Source organism: Ambystoma mexicanum, chromosome 6q, assembly GCF_040938575.1.
Source record: "Ambystoma mexicanum isolate Mex_15411 chromosome 6q, UKY_AmexF1_1, whole genome shotgun sequence".
Lineage (NCBI taxonomy): Eukaryota > Metazoa > Chordata > Amphibia > Caudata > Ambystomatidae > Ambystoma > Ambystoma mexicanum.
Window position 1 is genome coordinate 1594007966 of NC_090937.1, and position 5660 is coordinate 1594013625.

General features: G+C 50.6%; 1 pseudogene; it reads left to right on the forward strand.

Annotated features, from left to right (window-relative positions):
- The first annotated feature begins 3540 nt into the window (after positions 1 to 3540).
- Positions 3541 to 5365, forward strand: LOC138515376 (zinc finger MIZ domain-containing protein 2 pseudogene; annotated as a pseudogene).
- The last annotated feature ends 295 nt before the right edge of the window (positions 5366 to 5660 follow it).

Here is a 5660-nt window from a genome sequence, read left to right on the forward strand (position 1 = left end):
GAGTAACTTTAAATCCAAGGCTTTATTGTGTCAGTGTGTATTTAGTGAGGACAAGGAACACTTCCTAAATCGATCACGGCTACTCGACTTGTTCCGCATCATGCCTCTTTGCTTCATATGGAGCAACGATATTCGGATGGTCGACCTTTGTGACAATTGCCCCAAAGCAACAGCCGTGGTTCACTTTTATTCCCCTGAAATTTTGGACTATGTTCTTGAGCATGTAGCTTCAGTCAATCAGCTTGGATATGAATGTGTACCTATCGACTGTGAATACGGGAAAAGATTTTACCCTGTGGAATCAAACGCTGACTTTTCTTCCCTCTGCCGCCTGTCCGCTTCTGCGCCCACCTTGCCTACTGGGGTGGGGGCTGGGGTGGCACGGTCGGGGGAACAGTGTCATTGGGCATACCTGACCAGGCTACCAGCTCCGAGTAGGAGGTCCAGCATTTTAGCTCCCGCTATACCAGGTGCTGTGCAGTTTATTAGTTGGAACACTCGTGCCCATGCACATCTTTTTGAAGAGGGTGGGCTTTTCGACGAAGTGGAGTGTTTCTCATTAGTGGCCCTGCAGGAAACCTGGTTGATTGAGGGGCTGATTCATGGAATTTGTGCACTGAAAAACACGGATTTGTGCACCATTCTGCCCGCAAATCCCTGTTTAACAAATGGAGATTTGCGGGCAGAATGGCGCGCAAATCCCCGTTTTTCAGTGCAATAAATTCCATGAATCAGCCCCTAAATCTGTTGAGGTGGGTGGGTGGAAATGTGTGCATAAATGACTGTTAAAGGTCCCTGTGGCCAGATCTAAGGCGGCCTTTTAGTGGGTGCGCAGAACATCTATAAATTGGTGAAAATCCAAACTTGCTGTCCCAATGTTTTAATGGCCATGGTCACAACCCCACCAGACGTGGAATGTAGGGAAATTGTCATTATTAACATCTATGACCCACCTGACAGACAGCCGCATAGTTCGTTTTTTTTCAGAGTTGGAAACTATTCTGTATTCTGTCAGTCCCCACCTAGCCTATATTGTTTGCAGTGATTTCAATTCCCACATCCTGGCCTCTACCAGCAATTCTAAGCAGGTTGCACCTCGTTTGTTGTCCCCTGTTGACAACAGTCCGCTTGCCCGTTCCTGCCGCAGGGGTTTAGAATGGACGTTCCTCCTCTGTTCTCACGGACTTGCCATGATTAATGGTGCCACCTGCTCGGATGATCCTCCTAATTTCACCCGTTTTGGCCCCAGTTCTAGCAGCAAGGTTGGTGGTCAACTTGGAGATTCGTCCATGGCTCGAGGGTGATCATTCCGGTCTTGTCATGGTCTTAAATTTTGCCGAACCGCCGCTGGCTCTTGTGCCTGCTGGCAATTTAACGGTGAACTCCTCTTTAACTTGTAATGCTTGGAATTAAAAGAGTTTGGCGGCGGCCTCAGTATTCTTACGAGCTTCATTGGATGCTTTTATCAGTCGTTCCTATCACGATGTTCTGGGTGGTGGTGGTCCCAGTCCTCCCAAAGTTATTTCTGACTTTGGTGAACTGATTGGCTTCTTGGTCGATCATGTTTTCAGAAAGAATGCCAGTCAGAGTACGAAATCCACTACTCTACAACGTAACCACCGGTATCAGTACGATGGCATAGATGTCTCTAAGAGGAAGTACTTGCACAGGGTTCTGCGTAGCATTGCGAAAATTCAACTTGAGCCAAATATCCATGCGCTGCATCTAAATAAAGCCAAGCACGCATATTGGAATGGCTGAAGTCACATTGATATAACCAGAAGTGCTCCCACTGGTGGGGTATGGTGGAGGCCGCTTTATCTAACAATGGTCATAGATTTTGGTAGTTGGTAAATGGTGACCTCCATGACCATGATATTTTGGATGCTCCAAAATCTGCATGGGTTGAACATGTGGAGAAATCACTGGGTGGATTACTGGCAAGCGAAAATGGAGGGGGAATTGATGCCAGCCAGATGGCACTACTGTACTAACTCTGCAAACATCTTGAGGATTACAAGCTTTAATCCTTTGCGTGCTCCAAGCCCTGATGGCATCTGCTGCAAAGTGGTTAAGAGCGATGCAAGCACCTGGGCCGTGGCACTGGATCGCCTGTTTAGTAGCATTAGTGAGTCCCAACTTACCCCTCGTTCATGGAGGGACAGCATCATAGTCTCCATTTGGAAGAAGGGTGATCGTTCTCTCCCTTTTAATTACTGGCTTCTGGCGATCCTTGATGTATCTTCTAAGATCTTTGCTCGAGTGCTTCTTGACAACTTGCGCCTTTGGGCCACTGATGCTAACCTCATCCCGCTTAACCTAACAGAGTTCCAACGTGGCTCAAGTACTTAGACTAATTGGCTTGCGTTGCATTCTGTAATACAACAGCCATGGTTGACCCCCCAGGGCCCCGTATATGCCGCTTTCATTGATTAAAGTGCCGCCTTTGACAATGTAAATCGGGATAAATTAGCTTGGAATGTTCCAGCAGGGCTCTTGTCCATGATATTCCAGCTTCATACAGACACTCGGGTCAAGATCCGACTGGATCAAACTGGGTCTTTCTCCCCCTGGATTCCGACAACCCGGCCTGAAACAGGGTTGTAATTTCACCCCTTTCTTGTTTATCGTATACCTTGCAGATATGGGCCCACCCTGAAGAACTCTAAGTCGATTCCTCCAAAGTTGTGCGATTTTCCCTTACAGTGGCTTGGCTATGCCAGCCACATCATCCTTTTAGATCTTACCCCAGTGGGATTACAGGCTTCACTTGATTCCTTAAAGAGGTTCTCTGACGCTTTGGACCTTACGGTTATCATTCAGAAAACCAACATCCTGGTCTTCCATCGACCTGTGCATTGCAGGATTACTATCCCCTGGAACCTTTATGGTGTTCCCTTGATGTGGTTAGGGAATACAAGTACCTGGGGATCAATGTTGAGGAAGGTCTTTGGGGCAATTCTCATCTTGCCCACGTTAAGGTTAGATGTGCTCAGATAATTGGATCAGTTGGGAGACTAGCATGCATTGGGCGGGCTACTCAGCCAGAATCCAGTCTCAGCTATATTCGGCTAAGATTACCCTATCCTATTGCACAGTGCTAAATGCAGGCACATAGGGGTCGGATCAGAAGTTGCTGTGCTCGAATCCATGATGCTAAAGAGACTATTTCGCTTGCCTCAGCACACCAAACGGGAGGGGGATGGAGGTGTAGGCAGAGAAAGATATGTGTGTGAGGAAAGCAAGAGAGAGCAGGGGAGGAAGCTGAGGGAGAGAGGGGGAGGGGTGAACACTGAGCCCTAGTGCCGAGCAGCAGCTCTGAGGTGAGCCACAGAGGAGGAAGAAGCAACCGTCGAAAGATCAGAGGGTAGAGGAAGACAAGAGGGCTGGCGAGGAGTGTGTGTTATAATCCGCCTCTTTCAGGCTCTGGATTTGGGTGAAAAGTGGGCGCTGCTCTCTTCCTCCCTATCGTGGAATGAATGGAGACCCCCCCCTTCCCACCCCTGTCCCCGACTGTCCGCTCCACAGCCAGAGGGATCCATGAACTCGATGAAACAGGAGCACCAACCCACGCCGCATGGTGATGGTTCATATTCATATGAGTCGTATCCCTGGCAACAGAACACAAACCAGTCTGCTGGGTCTCCGCCTGTGATGTGGTGACCACCATGTGGGGCGTGAGCAACAACTCCCAGAGTCAGGCTTTGGGGAACCCTATGGGACCCGTGGAGAACTCCAGCAGCAGCCCCATGATGCCCGGGATGGCAGGTAGTGCCCCTGGCAGGAACACACCCCAGTTCATGGGCCCGCAGGCATTCTCTGACAGCGGTGCTGGGAAGGCTTATGCACACCAGGCCATGTATGGGCGAAGCGGATATCCAACCGGACCTGGCTTCACCAGCAGTTATGCCATTAGCTCCACTGGGCCAGGCAACATGGGTATGCAGTCTCACACTGGCCGACCTCTGTCCGACTTCACCCATGCAGCGGCTGCCGCCGTTGCCGCTGCTGCTGCTACCGCCACTGCAACCACCACTGCTACAGTGGCAGCACTGCAGGAGAAACAAAGCCATGAGCTGAGTCAGTATGGAACGATGGGCTCAGGTCAGTCCTACGGCAATCAGTTCATGCAGCACTCTGCCCCACGGGGGCACTCGGTGCAGGGCGGCATGAACCCAGGCAACATGTGGGGTGTGATGGTGCCCTCTGGGATGTCACCGATGAGTATGAGTGCAATATGCCCTGTCTGCTCCACAACCATCTGCCCAGTCACCGTCGTACCCTGGGCACATGATTGAAATGCAGCAAGGCATGGCACAGTATCTCATCTGGATCCGTAGGACCATATTACAAGACCACAGACCAGTACAATGGGCAGGACTCCAACTTCAATTTGGGAAATATCAACACCTACAACCAGCCCAACATGAATGGGCCTGGCAGGTCTATGCCTGGCTACCTAAGCTCTCCGCTGCCTGGAAATCCCACGCCTCCCATGACTCCCGGAAGCAACATCCCGCCATATCTGTCCCCGGGGCAGGATGTCAAGTCTCCGTTTCTGCCAGATATCAAACCAAACATCAACACCCTGCACCCCTCACCCCAAGCTAACCCGATTGAGCAGCTACGCTTCTCTTTCCCCGTTAGGGATGGACTAGTCCTGGAACCATTCCGCCTACAGCACAACCTCGCCGTAAGCAACCATGTCTTCCAGCTCCGGGACTCTGTCTACAAAACATTGATGTTAAGGCCAGAACTGGAGCTTCTGTTTAAATGTTACCACTGCGAGGACCGGCAAATGAACTCCAACTGGCCTGCATCAGTCCAGGTCAGCATCAATGCCACTCCCTTGACCATTGAGCGGGGTGACAACAAGATGTCTCATAAGCCACTCTACCTGAAGCAGGTCTGCCAGCCTGGCCGGAACACCATCCAGATCACAGTCACAGCCTGCTGCTGCTCTCACCTGTTCGTGTTGCAGTTGGTTCACAGACCATCTGTGCGATCTGTCCTCCAAGGGTTAATCAAGAAGCGCCTTCTACCAGCCGAGCACTGCATCCCCAAAATAAAGCATAACTTCATCAATGGGACCATTCCTGGAACTCCAAGACCGAACGGAGAGGATGGAGTGGAGCAGACGGCCATCAAGGTGTCTCTAAAGTGTCCGATCATGTTCCGGAGGATACAACTTCCTGCTCGGGGACATGACTGCCTCCACATACAGTGCTTCGACCTAGAGTCGTATCTGCAACTGAACTGTGAGACGGGCACCTGGAGGTGTCCTGTGTGCAATAAGACAGCGCTGCTGGATGGGCTGGCGGTAGACCAATGCATGCTGGGAATTCTCATCTTTATCCAGAAGTAAGTATTGAGAGCCTTTGCTTGTGTACTTTTCCTCCTCCGGCTACTTTGCCCCATCTTGCTTGCCCTCTCTAGCGCCTTCCATGCTCGTTCCATTCTATAGGCTTGTGTAATGGTGTAGTGGTCCTGCTCCCGGTCAATGCAGCACAATCCTGTAATGCACTCCCTTTAGATCTCAGAATGGAACAACCTTACTTCAAATTTAGACGGAACGCTCTTAACTGACTACGAACAAATGACTCCTATCCTCACTCCTGTCCCACACTAAGACTGCACCCGTTACCTGATACCTGTTATGC